This window comes from Neomonachus schauinslandi, chromosome 11 (assembly GCF_002201575.2).
Source record: "Neomonachus schauinslandi chromosome 11, ASM220157v2, whole genome shotgun sequence".
NCBI classification, from domain to species: domain Eukaryota; kingdom Metazoa; phylum Chordata; class Mammalia; order Carnivora; family Phocidae; genus Neomonachus; species Neomonachus schauinslandi.
This window is the reverse complement of record NC_058413.1, coordinates 76,615,232-76,628,469: the sequence shown is the minus strand read 5'-3', so window position 1 is coordinate 76,628,469 and position 13,238 is coordinate 76,615,232. Positions and strand designations below refer to the sequence as shown.

The following is a 13,238-nucleotide window of genomic DNA, read 5'->3' as shown; positions in this document are numbered from 1 at the left end:
CATAGCAATTTGATTCTAAGTCCAGTTAGAAGGACCACAAAGTAGAGGAAGCTCTTCCTCCCCAACAATCACAATGTCAGGTGTTCCTTCCCTTGGTCATGGGACATAGTTCTCTTTTTACCTATAGATCCTCTTCTCTGATCATTTCACATATCCTATTGGATTATGTACAAATGGTTTTCCTTGAGATTTAAATCCTTCTACACTGTAATTAAATCTATTTTTCCTCTCAGAATGTTTAGTTTTTATTTTTTATACTCTAAACCAGTGGTTCTCAAAATCTGCTGCACACTGGGATCTTCTGGGGATCCTTAAACAATATTAATACTAGCTCATCTCTCAAACATACTAATTGGTATAGATAGAAACCTAGGCATTGGGATTTTTAAAGGCTTCTCAGGTGGCTCTACTATTTAATAAAATTTAAGAACCATTGTTTTAAGTAAAGATAAATTTAACTCTTAAATTTTTCACTATTTGCCAACATCTTGTCATTATTAATTTTTGGTTTACATTGTTTCTAAAAATGTTTTCCCAGCCCTATTTCCACTTTGCCAAATCTTACTTTTCTTTAAGGTCCATTGGAAATAACATTTTATGCATTAAATGTATTCTAGTTGTTTCTGCCCTAAGTAGTTCTGACTAATTTTGAGCTAAACACATTATTAGTAAATCTTTTATGGACTCTTGCTTCCATAAGAATAAATTTATCTTCTTTTGTGTCCACTAATGTATCACAGAGTCTAGCAAAATACCTGAAAGTCACATTTGTGTATCTCAGGAAATACATGTTGAATGACTAACCTACTAACTGGCTAACTGAATAAGCCAACTGAAGAAAGACAAATGATCTCAAATGTCTTTTTTTTTTAAGATTTTATTTATTTGACAGAGAGAGACACAGCGAGAGAGGGAACACAAGCAGTGTGAGTGGGAGAGGGAGAAGCAGGCTTCCCGCGGAGTGGGGAGCCCGATGTGGGGCTCGTTCCCAGGACCCTGGGATCATGACCTGAGCTGAAGGCAGACGCTTAATGACTGAGCCACCCAGGTGCCCCTCAAATGTCTTTGTTAAGGCCCTACTTTGTGAGAGAAATATCTATGTCTAATTTATTTAATATGCCTATCAAATCTTGGGGACAACTTTATCCATATATGTGGCTAATTACTTTTGGATGGATAATTTAATGAATGTATGAATGGCTTTAAGCTTAACTACTATAATTTTTTAAATAGTAGATTCATTTGAAATTGACCACGTTACAATTTGTCTAGACTTCAGTTTTTGAATAGAAAGACTTTGATGGGATATTTCTTTTCTAGTTTTCAAATATCTACTGTTCTATTAATTTAAGATTCTATAGCTAGCTATCATTTATTGAACACTACCTGTGTGCCAACCATTGGGATGAGCTTGCTGAAGTTATCATTTACTTAATTCTCAGAAAGGGTGACAGTAGTGCATGAGGTTAAGTGCATGAAGCTGGGATCCAGACTATTAGGTACAAATCCAATTCTCATCACTCAATTATTCATGATTGCCAATAAATTAATCTTTCTAATTCTCATTCACTCACTATAAAATTAAGATAATAATACAATTCATTGCAATGTGTTGTTGTATGAATTAAATGAAAGATGCTTAGACAGTGCCTGGTTCTGGATAAATGCTTGTGATTTTGAGCTATTAGTTTAATAGTTATGATTTAAGGCTGATTACCTGATGAAAAATGGTGATTAGAAAGTGGGTTTTTCTCAGGGTCTCAGAGCTTTAAATGGAAGAATTTAAATTCAAACCAGATTAGCAAAGTTTAGAATCCTAAACACTATACTGTACTTCCAATTAGATTTTTGTGCTCCCCACTTTTGAAATAGAGGGCACTAAATCTAATTAATTTTTCCACACCAAGCATCTAGTATAGTGTCATAGATAGGAAGTAATAACATCAGAGGAAAATCAAAGGTAAAAAAGATTGACTTTCTCATAGTAATACACAGGAAGGTATATCAAGCAGTGTCTTGCAATATGCACAAGACTTACTCAAATGATGTTTAATCATCCTGTGTCCACCAAAATCCCTCAGAAATGACTACATGAGAAGTGAGAAAGCTCAGCCTTCAAGTGAATAATACAAAGAGGCCCAATGTGCATCCTTACAAAGGTTAAAACTCACTTGGGATTTGTTATTTATCATCAGAAATCACCATGCCCCATGGTAATATTTCTGGACTTTTTTGGTGCGCAGTACTAATGTGGGGAGAAATTCAGTGTTGCAAGTTTGCCATGGTTGATAAAAACATTTCCACCATGAAAAAAATGGAATATTTTAAGTGTAGAATTGGTGAGAAAAGAGGAAAAAGCAAGAGTGAATCTCAATATATGGACTAACCATACACAAATAACAATTTCTGGTAGACAAATTAATCCAAATATTGGGTGGGGAATTGAACAAATATAGCATGGATAAACTTGATTGAGAATTTGAAAGTGCTAATTCAAAGAATCTAATCCTGCCTATAAATTTCCATGAAACCTCCCTCCTGTCAGCCTATGTCTATGAGTGTCAGTCATTTTTTTTCCCAAAAATTACACTTTTAGGGGGGCCCTTGTGTGGTGCAGTCAGCTAAGCATCTGACTCTTGATCTCAGCTCAGGTCATGATCTCAAGGTCCTGGGATCAGGCTCTGCATGGGGCTCCATGCTCAGTGTGGAGTCTGCTTGGAATTCTTTCCCTCTGCCCCTCCTTGCACTAGTGCTCTCTCTCTCTCTCAAATAAATAAATAAATCTTTTTAAAAATGTGTGCACCTGGTGGCGCCTGGGTGTCTCAGTCATTAAGCGTCTGCCTTCGGCTCAGGTCATGGTTCCAGGGTCCTGGGATCGAGCCCCACATCGGGCTCCCTGCTCCATGGGAAGCCTGCTTCTCCCTCTCCCCCTCCCCCTGCTTATGTTCCCTCTCTTGCTGTGTCTCTCTCTGTCAAATAAATAAATAAAATCTTAAAATAAATAAGTAAATAAATAAAAATGTGTGCACCTGGCTGTTTCATTTGGGAGCATGTGACTCTTGATCTCAGAATTGTGAGTTTGAGCCCCGCATTAGGTATAGAGATTACTTTTAAATATTGTACTTTTGTTGTTTACCTACATTACTAAAATAGTTATAAGCTCCACAGAAATAAATTATGTTCTTCCTAATATTGGTATGTTTCCTTAGCCCTACATATTTGGCCTCCTTTTTCTCTAAAGCTATGTTGCTTGATATTCTTCAGAAAAAAATTTGGGTTCAGTCCATGATTAAAACTATTACAAAGGTATTAAGCCCTGAAAACAGGTTTATAATGGAAATCCTGACATAACTTTAGCTATAGGTGACATTAAAATAAAAAGTGTCTCTACTTTGGCTCCCAATCTACTCCGTTAAGTGTAAAATGGCTATGTTAGCTGGGTGTGCAGTCATACAAAACAGCTCGGTAAATTGTAAAGAGTGTTCCGGCACCATCGCCTGTGCAACTGCAAAATTTACTCAGGATTGTACATATTTAAATTAGAGATTAACTTGCTGATTCTGTGTTAACATTTATGACAAGCTTTGAAATATAGTTAATGTTTAATTTCCATTTCTACTGTTACAGTCAAAGCTTATTATAACTAAGGTAAAGGATATGTAGTAATACATAATCCCCTTTTTAAAAAAATTGTGAATCATATCTGCTCAAGTACAGAGCTTATCTACTTAGGCAAGATCCTACCTATAAGCAGGAATTGTCCACTGTCACATAACATTTTGAAGTTCAGTAATTGTGTCACCTTCAAACCCCAAGAAGTTTGTAGGAGAATGAAGAGTGCATGTCTTCTTAGGTCTGTATTTCAGAAAATACATCAGTTCTTACCTCATCACATCGATATAATTTACAAAGAGATTATTAATTTCCAAATTAATTCCAAAGAGTTACATTAGCAGAAAAATTAATTACCCACTATTCACAGTGTTTCCTCACATGACTACAATGTAAAACAAATAAATATAATTCTCAGTAAGCAATGCCCAATTTTAGCACAACTTAAGCCAAGTTTTACTTAAAGAATTTTCTGTTTTCCTTCTTAGAATTTATCTGATATATGTTCTGCTGGTACTCACATTATTGGTAGAATACCTTTCATTTATTAAGTCTCTAAGACAATGGTCAATGTGCTTCAGTTATATGTTATTAATTTTTGGACTTTCTGATACATGTGTAAATATCGTCTGAAGTGTGAAATGACACAGAAATGCAATGAATTATTGAAATAATTTACAGTTATTCTCCTTATGATAAATAAAGGAAAGTTAAATATCAACCACGAGTAATAAACATTTCTTTGGGCCATGGCTAATAAGCATTCTATTATAAGAAAATTTCATTTTGTGTATATAGAGTTCACTATCCTTACCACTTTCTCAAATCCATCATGGTCTTCATTTCCCTCCTAATACAGTTTAGAATCCATGTTATATTACTAAATTCAATTATCTAACTGTTAGAATAGAATCCATGGTATATTACTAAAATCAAATTCCAACTGTTATTAAGTATCAGGAATGTAATCATGAAGTTGAATGCTGCCATCTTTGTTTCTGTGGGGACCTTGACTGTCACACTAAGTCACTGTCCTCTTGCTCTCATTCTGCTTTTCTGCTAGACATCTAAAAATTCTCTATTTGTCCATCAACACTTTCTTTCTAGATATCTCATCTAACCTCTTCAAATTGTGTACTCTCTATAGAAAGGCTCCCATATTTTTCCATCAATTTCTGCCTTCTTAAATCCCTACATACATTTTTATTTACATATCCACTTGGGAATCTAAGAGCTATCCCAGACTTATTTTATCCCTAAGAGCCACATATGTTCTCTCCCTTCCAAACTTTATTCCTAATATTCCCTATAACATCAATTGCTCAACTTATAAACCTAGGAGTCATTCTTGATTTTTAACTTTCTCTCACCGTCTACCCACTATGTTAGCAATTTCCATTTATTATAATTTCCTTCTTTCCAATGTTATCTTTTTTTTCAAACCTGTATCATTTCTTACTTACACTGCTGTTAGACCATATAATTTTTCTCTTCCACTCTTGCTTTCTTATAATTTATTCTCCACAAAATAGCTCTAATAGTTCTTTGAACACTGCCCTAATTAAAAATATTCAAAGATATCTATTCACACATAGAATAAATCTAAAACTTTTATCATGACCTTCAAGACATGGATACAATAGGAATCAAGCATTTGCCTTCTTATCAGACTTACAATAAAAGCCAAAGTCTTTACAATTGTCTCAAGTAGGAGCCAGCAAAGGGCCTGATAGTAATATTTTGTACTTTGTGTGCTCTATGGTCTCTGTCGCAACTACTCAACTCTGTTTTATAGTGTGAAGTCAGCCACAGACAATACAAAGCAAAAGGTTATAGCTGTATTCTAATACAGCTTCATTTACATAAACAAATGGCAGGTCCCCAGGTATAGTTTGCTGACCCTGGCCAAAAGGACGATATGTATTGTATCTCTTCCCACAACACACACACAGTCTCACACACACACACACACACACACACACACACACACACACACACAGGTCATCTGATATATTTCCCATTCTTAACTCCCTTGCTTCCTCTCTTCCAGTGATACTTGCTTCCATGTTATTCCTAAAAATGCTAAGTACATTCCTGACTCAGGGTCTTTGTAATTGTTGTCCTTTTCTGAAATATCAGCATGATTTTCTGTTTCAATTCCTTTCGATCTAATTCTCATCTCTTCAGTGAAGCATGTTCTGCTCATCCAATTTTAAATAGCACATTTACTGTCCTGACTTGTTACTCCTATTCCTCTTCCTTGTTTATTTTCTTTATATCATATGTCAACATTTGACACATATTAGAATTTACATTTTTGTTTATAGTATCTATCCTTGCACTATGAGAGCAGGGGTTTTGTCTATATTTTTTGTTTGTTTTTTTACTGTTACCTTCCCATATCTTGGAAGAGTGACTAGCATATAAAAGATGTTCCATAAATATTTTTTTCTTCTTTTTTAAATTCTTCTTCTAAAATCTTCTTCTAAAAATCTTCTTCTTTTCTAAACTGCAAAGTTTAAATTTTAGAAAACTATATATATATTTAGAAAACTATCATATATATTATATGTATATATTTAATATATACATATTAGAAAGTGCTTCAGTAGAGAAGAAGCTGACATATTTGGTTTCAAGTAATAGTAAGAAATTACAAGGGAAATAGAAAAAAAAGTAGTAGAAATATATAGTAGTCCCCTCTTATCTGTGTGGGATGCATTCCAAGACCTTCGGTGAATGCCTGAAACCATGGATAATGCCAAACCCTTATATACTATGATTTTCCTATGCATACATACCCATGATAAAGTTTAATTTATAAATTAGGCACAGTAAGAGATAAACAACAATACCTGATAATAAAATAGAACAATTTTAACAATATATTATATATTATATTTTATTATATTTATATGTATATTGTATATTATTACAATGTATTGTAATAATTGTTATGTGCAACAGGTCTCTAACTTTCTGTCTCTCCCAAAATATCTGACTGTATTGTGCTCACTCTTCTTGTGATGATGTGAGATAAGATGCCTATGTGATGAGATGAAGTGAGTTTAGTGACATAAGCATGGTGACATAGCCTTAGGCTACTACTGACCTTCTGATAAGTCAGAGGGAGGATTATCTGCTTCAGGACCACAGTTGACCACAGGTAACTGAAACCAATGGAAACAAAGTGGATAAGGGGGGACTACTGTAATCCTGGATGTCCTCTAAACTTTGAAGTCAACTTTATTTGATCCTTGTTAATTCCCATTAGGCAAACTGGTGTAAAGAGTTAACTATTCCTTGTTCCCTGCTCTCCTGTTTTTGTAAGATTTTGTTGCACTTCCCAGAGGGGGCAGTAGTGAGCGCATTGTCCAGCCCTTTATTAAATCTTTCCTAGAGAACCTCTATGATCACTGAATTCATTGATAATCACACTCTAGGATTTACCAGGAATTTAAGGAAAAACATTTTGTGGTTAACTCATTTCATTCCTCTTCTGTTAAATTTCATTCTTTAAAATTGTCAATATGTACTTACTAGTTAATATTAAAAAAATACAAGATAAAAAGTGAAAATACCCAGGCTATCTCTTTTATTCTGCTCTTTAGTTATGACTAATGTTGTTAATTTGATGTGTAGGCTTCTACAACTTTTTTCTCATGTGGTTACAAATACTTTTTTCATAAATAACATCAAGCGTTTATATTATCTATGATTTACCTTTTTACCTAACCACATAGTATAAACATCATTTCACATTAGTACTTATGAACCTATTTCATTATTTTTACTTTTTAAAAATTAAATCTTTTTTTTTAAAGATTTTAAAAGATTTTAAAAGATTTTAAAAACTTTTTAAAAAGTTTTAAAAATTAAAACTTTTTAAAAATTAAATAATGAATAAACCACACATATGTCGGCATTCCTTATAGAAAGATTTTTTTCCTCATATTTAAATAATTCAAACAACATCACAAACAAGTTCTTTGAACATGTAATCATTGTAATTATGTATTAACACTACTTTGGTTTAGACTCCTAGAAGTAGAATTGCTAAAGCAAAGAGTTTATACTTTTTAATAAACTCTAAAACTATTTCAATTATGATCTCACTATCAGTGTATGAGAAAAACCATTTTTTGACAACTCAGTGTTTCTTAATACTTTTATTTGCTATCTGAGAAATAAAATTTGAATTTTACTTTAAATTCCCTATTTTGAATTTCTCTGATTATGAAAGATATTGATCATCTTTTCTTATGTTTATGTCTGTTTTAAATATTTTCTGTAATGAATATCCTATTCATATCCTTAGCATATATTTTTTATGATACAGATTTTTAATATTGATATGTATATATGTTGACATTAATATTTTGTTTATTATGTACAGATAATTTTCTTTGTCCTGTACTTTTTTCTTTTGTTTATTTGTCCTTGCAAATTTTTTAATTTATATAATATAAAATCATATACATATATAATTTTTAGTGTAGAAAAGATTACTGTATACACATATAATACATGCAAAGTGCATATGTGTAATTTTTACTGTTGCAATTGTTTGGTTAGATTTATATGATAATCTTAAATTTGACAGAACTTGATTAAATTCAGAGGCACATGATTGAATATAGAAAAATCTAACCTAAAGATGTGTGGGATACAATTTCTCTTAACATTAGAGTTCCTATGAAACTCTTAGGTTTTTGGTTTATATGCATAAATCATTATGAAAAATGGAATATATTTATGGCACATTTATTTTTTAATTTTCTGATTTTCAATATATAATACAATATAAATAAGTAAATTAATGCATAGAAAAATCATTGGTTGAAAAAAATAAAAAGAAAAACCATTGGTGGGAAGTGTTTTCATGTATATTCTTGGTGTCTTTCCCAAATTTTGATTCAGTTTGCCTAATAGGTCTAGGAATTTATATTTTAACAAGCACCCTGGACCTTTTTTTTTTTTTTGGTATACATCTCTAGAAATTTCTAACTTACACACAGTTTTGATTATTAATGAAATTACATTAGCTCTGGTATAAGCAATTAAAAAATAATTGTATAAAATGTGTATTCAGAAGAACCCGGCCGGACGGCGAGCGTGGGAGAGAGCCAGAAACCAGTTGGAGCCGAAGTCCTGTCCTTGTAGGAGAGAGATTGCCATCCCCTTCCTTCCTGAAGGAGGGAGAAAAAACTTCTGCTCCGTTGACCGATTGAACAATTTATACTGATCCAGAGGAGGATTCTTCAGCCACTATGTCAACCGGCACAGATGTTTCTCTTTCTTCATAGGATGAAGATCAGGTATCTAAACTTATCCGAAAAGCAAGAGAAGCACCGTTTATTCCCATTGGAATGGCGCGGTTTGCAGCAATCGTTGCATATGGATTATATAAATTGAGGAGCAGGGGAAATACTAAATGTCTGTTCACCTGATCCACATGCGTGTGGCAGTCCAAGGCTTTGTTGTGGGAGCAATGACTCTCGGTATGGGCTATTCCATGTATAAGGAATTCTGGGCAAAGCCTAAACCTTAGAAGAAGAGAAGCTGTCTTGGTTTTGTTGGTGGTGCTTGCTTTAGCTAGGCATCTCATATTGAGTTTATATGTTTATGTTGAAAATAAATCGCTTGAATGGGTCACACAATAACACAGTAATTTAAATATTGGCTTCTTTTCTTGCAGGCTTGATATGCCTGGTAACCAAATTACTAGTGACCAGTTAACTAGCTAGGTCATTCAACGGAGTCAAATTAGAACAAAAGAAACATGTCACTTATTATTTTTTTAAAAGATTTTATTTATTTATTTGACAGAGAGAGACACAGCGAGAGAGGGAACACAAGTAGGGGGAGTGGGAGAGGGAGAAGCAGGCTTCCGGCAGAGCAGGGAGCCTGATGCTGGGCTCGATTCCAGGACCCTGAGATCATGACCTGAGCCCAAGGCAGAGGCTTAACGACTGAGCTACCCAGGCGCCCCAACATGTCACTTTTAAATGTACTTGATAGTGATAAAATATGCTCCTTCTTAAACTCTTCTGATAAAATCAGTTATAAAGAGGACAATTTGCCAATCCTGAGTACTTCCTGCAGAATATCACATGCTTTTGATGTTATGTAGGAGTACTTGCTGCAGAATATCACATGCTTTTGATGTTATGTAGGAATCCCATTTAACTTTTTTCTGCTTGTTTTGCAGACTGCTTGAGTACTTCAGTTTTTAGGGCTGGTTGGCTCTTAACCCTTTCAGAACAGTGAATGGAATATAATATAATAAGCTTCCCCACAACCGAAAATAACGTGTATTTAAACCAAACCAAAGAAGCCGATAACAGCTGCTTAGAAGTAGTATTTATTTCGGAATCATACTTGTAAACATGAGAATAACTTAACTGTGGATCCCAGTTTAGCTTTTTTTGTAATTGCAGAGTTATATTTATGCTGCTGTTGTATTAGAATAATTTTTAAATGTTATCTTAAAATAGAAATGTGTATTTTAAGTACTAATGCAAAGGTTAAATGAAAAACACTTTTTAAATGTATGAAGTTTATTTTCTCTGTAAGAATCATAAATGTTAACAAATTACCTATAAGTGAAGTGATTAATGATTTATCAGCAAGGTGGTTTGGTCAGACATTATACACAAACTTTGGTATACTCCAGAATGCTTTATTACACTTGTGAAATTTTCTTGTCAAACCTGAATTTACATTCCATGGTGATAACATGGTAAATGTAGTGTTAGTAAAGTTAGTGAACACATCAATTGCCTTGTATTTGTTTCGGTTTGGAAAAAATCAATCATTCCTCAAAGTAACACAAGGATTAAGTTCCAAGAAGAGAGAGAATGTTTTGTACCTTTGGTAGGAACTATGGTTACCAAATAGGAATAATAGTATCTATTATTTACTATTATTTACTATGTGCCACACACTATTCTAGGTGCTTTTCATGTATAATGTCATTTGGATTTCCTAACAACCCTAAGAGGTAGGAACTATGATCCTTATTTAACAGAGGAGGAGGCTGAGGCATGAACAGTGTAAATATCTAACCCAGGATCACATAGCTAGAGAAGGGTGTAGGTTTGGGACTGGAACCTGGGCAGTCAAGTCATAGATGCCAACAGGTATTAGAGATATTGGCCTTTGTGAAATTAATACTGGAGTGGCAGCAGTTATCATAAATTAATAAAATTAAGCAGGAAGTTACAGCATGGTCTTGACTCACCACTGACTCTATAACTTGCATCAAATCCAAGTTTTCTCAATCTTAGGTATAAAATGAGAAGCTGAGCTAGGGAATTTCTACTGTCCTATATAGCTCATTATATGAGTCTGAAAAGTGCTTTAAAAATAAAGCTATTACGATTAACATAACATAATAATAAAAAAAAAAGAAAAAGAAAAAGAAAAAAATAATAAAGCTATTACTAGGAACTATTTTCTCAGGTTCCAATAGACCTGATAGGAGATCCTGGTAGGCAGTCCCAACAATTGTTTCATGAAGGATAAGCCTCTGTAGAACAAATTTGGGAACAATATTCAGAAAATTGTTGTGCTAATAGATGAGTACATTATTGATTTGTTAAACTAAATAAATACTCATTTGAGAGAAGTTGATCTAGACCAATGCCAGAGGATAGGCCAAACAAAAGTGAAGTGTTGAAAGAGTAGTGAGCATTATGTTATTAAGGGTGGGGTTGCGCATTCAAAGAAGAGAGTGGTAAATTAGCTGGATGAATAGATTGGCATCAGATAATGGAAATTCTTAAAAGTGCCTCAGGTGGATCTGATATTACATATTATTAAGTCAGTCCTGGGTTCACAGTTCTGCCACCTACTATTAAAGTAGCCATGGCTTCTTCATCTGTAAGATAGGGACAGTATCCGTGGCTGAGGGTCATTGGGAAGATAAAACGTAGTGGTGACTGTAAGGAGCCTGTCATAGCACCTGATGCATAAGTAAACTCAGCAAATGACAGCTACTAACGTCGGTACTGTGGTAAGCTTGGGAAAGCAGCAGGGCCGGTGCAAGGGCCCTGTCCTCACAACTGACAGTCCAGCAGGGAAGGCTGCCATCAAGTGATTATAAAAAGCATGTTGAATGCTAGGTATAGGTAGCAGCAGTAACATCCAGCAGGGGGACTTAACCCAGGGTTGGAGTCAGAGAAAGTATCCCTTAGGAAGTGATGTTATACCTCAAAGAGATGGTATGTTGATTTTCACTGAGAGTTTGATTCCTTGGCTTAATGTTATATGTTATTGGGGCATTGGTGTGTGACTGCTTCCATGTCTCCTTCAGTATCTTTGAGGCCATGAATATCTTTTTCATCCAAAGCACCTGGCATTAGTGCCTGGCTCATATAAATACTCAATAAATATTTGTTTAATTAATTGGAAAAAATGTGTAATCAATGTTCCAGTGAAAACATAGAATAATAAATAGGAGACAATACACAGAAGAGTTACAGCATATGTCAGAGATTTTTTTTTCTTTCCTATATTTGTACTGGTACACAACAAATGAGTTTGTATTTTTTTAAGGTCTTATTTTAATTCCAGTTAGTTAGCATTATATTAGTTTCAGGTGTACAATATAGTGATTCAACAGTTCCATACATCACCCTGTATTCATCACAAGAGCATTCCTTAATCCCCATCACATATTTTACCCATCCCCTCTGGTAACCTTCAGTTTGTTCTCTATAGTTAGGAGTCTGTTTCTTGGCTTCTCTCTCTCTCTCTTCCATTGCTTGTTTGTTTTGTTTCTTAAATTCCACATGTGAGGGAAATCACATGATATTTGCCTTTCTCTGCCTGAATTAACATGCTTAGCATTATACTCCCTAGCTCCACCCATGTCATTGCAATTGGCAAGATTTCATTCTTTTTTTATAGCTGAACAATATTCATATTTTTATCCATGCATCTATATTCATCAGGGATATTCATCAAGGTAATGGTGGCCTCATAGAAAGAGTTTGGAAATTTTATTTCCATTTCAATTTTTTTGAAACAGCTCAGAAGAGTAGGTATTAATTCTTTAAATGTTTGGGAGAATTCCCCTGGGAAGTCATCCAGCCCTGGACTGTTGTCTGTTGGGAGATTTTTGATTACTGCTTCAATTTCCCTGCTGGTTTTGGGTCTGCTCAGGTTTCCCCCTAAGGTCGGGAACATGACAGGGATGTCCACTATCACCACTGTTGTTCAACATAGTATTAGAAGTTCTAGCCTCAGCAATCAGACAACAAAAAGAAAATAAAGAGCATCTGAATCAACAAAGAAGTCAAACTCTCACTCTTCACAGATGACATGATACTCTATGTGGAAATCCCAAAGACTCCACCCCCAAATTGCTAGAACTCATACAGGAATTCAGTAAAGTGGCAAGATATAAAGTCAATGCACAGAAATCAGTCGCATTGCTATACACCAACAATGAGACAGAAGAAAGAGAAATTAAGGATTTGATCCCATTTACAATTGCAGCCAAAACCATAAGACACCTAGGAATAAACCTCACTAAAGAGGCAAAGGATCTGTACTCAGAAAACTATGGAACACTCATGAAAGAAATTGAAGAAGACACAAAGAAATGGAAAAATTTCCAT

General features: G+C 34.3%; 1 pseudogene; it reads left to right on the top strand.

Annotated features, from left to right (window-relative positions):
- The first annotated feature begins 8,882 nt into the window (after positions 1-8,882).
- On the top strand, positions 8,883-9,203 carry LOC110570966 (annotated as a pseudogene).
- Positions 9,204-13,238: the final 4,035 nt, after the last annotated feature.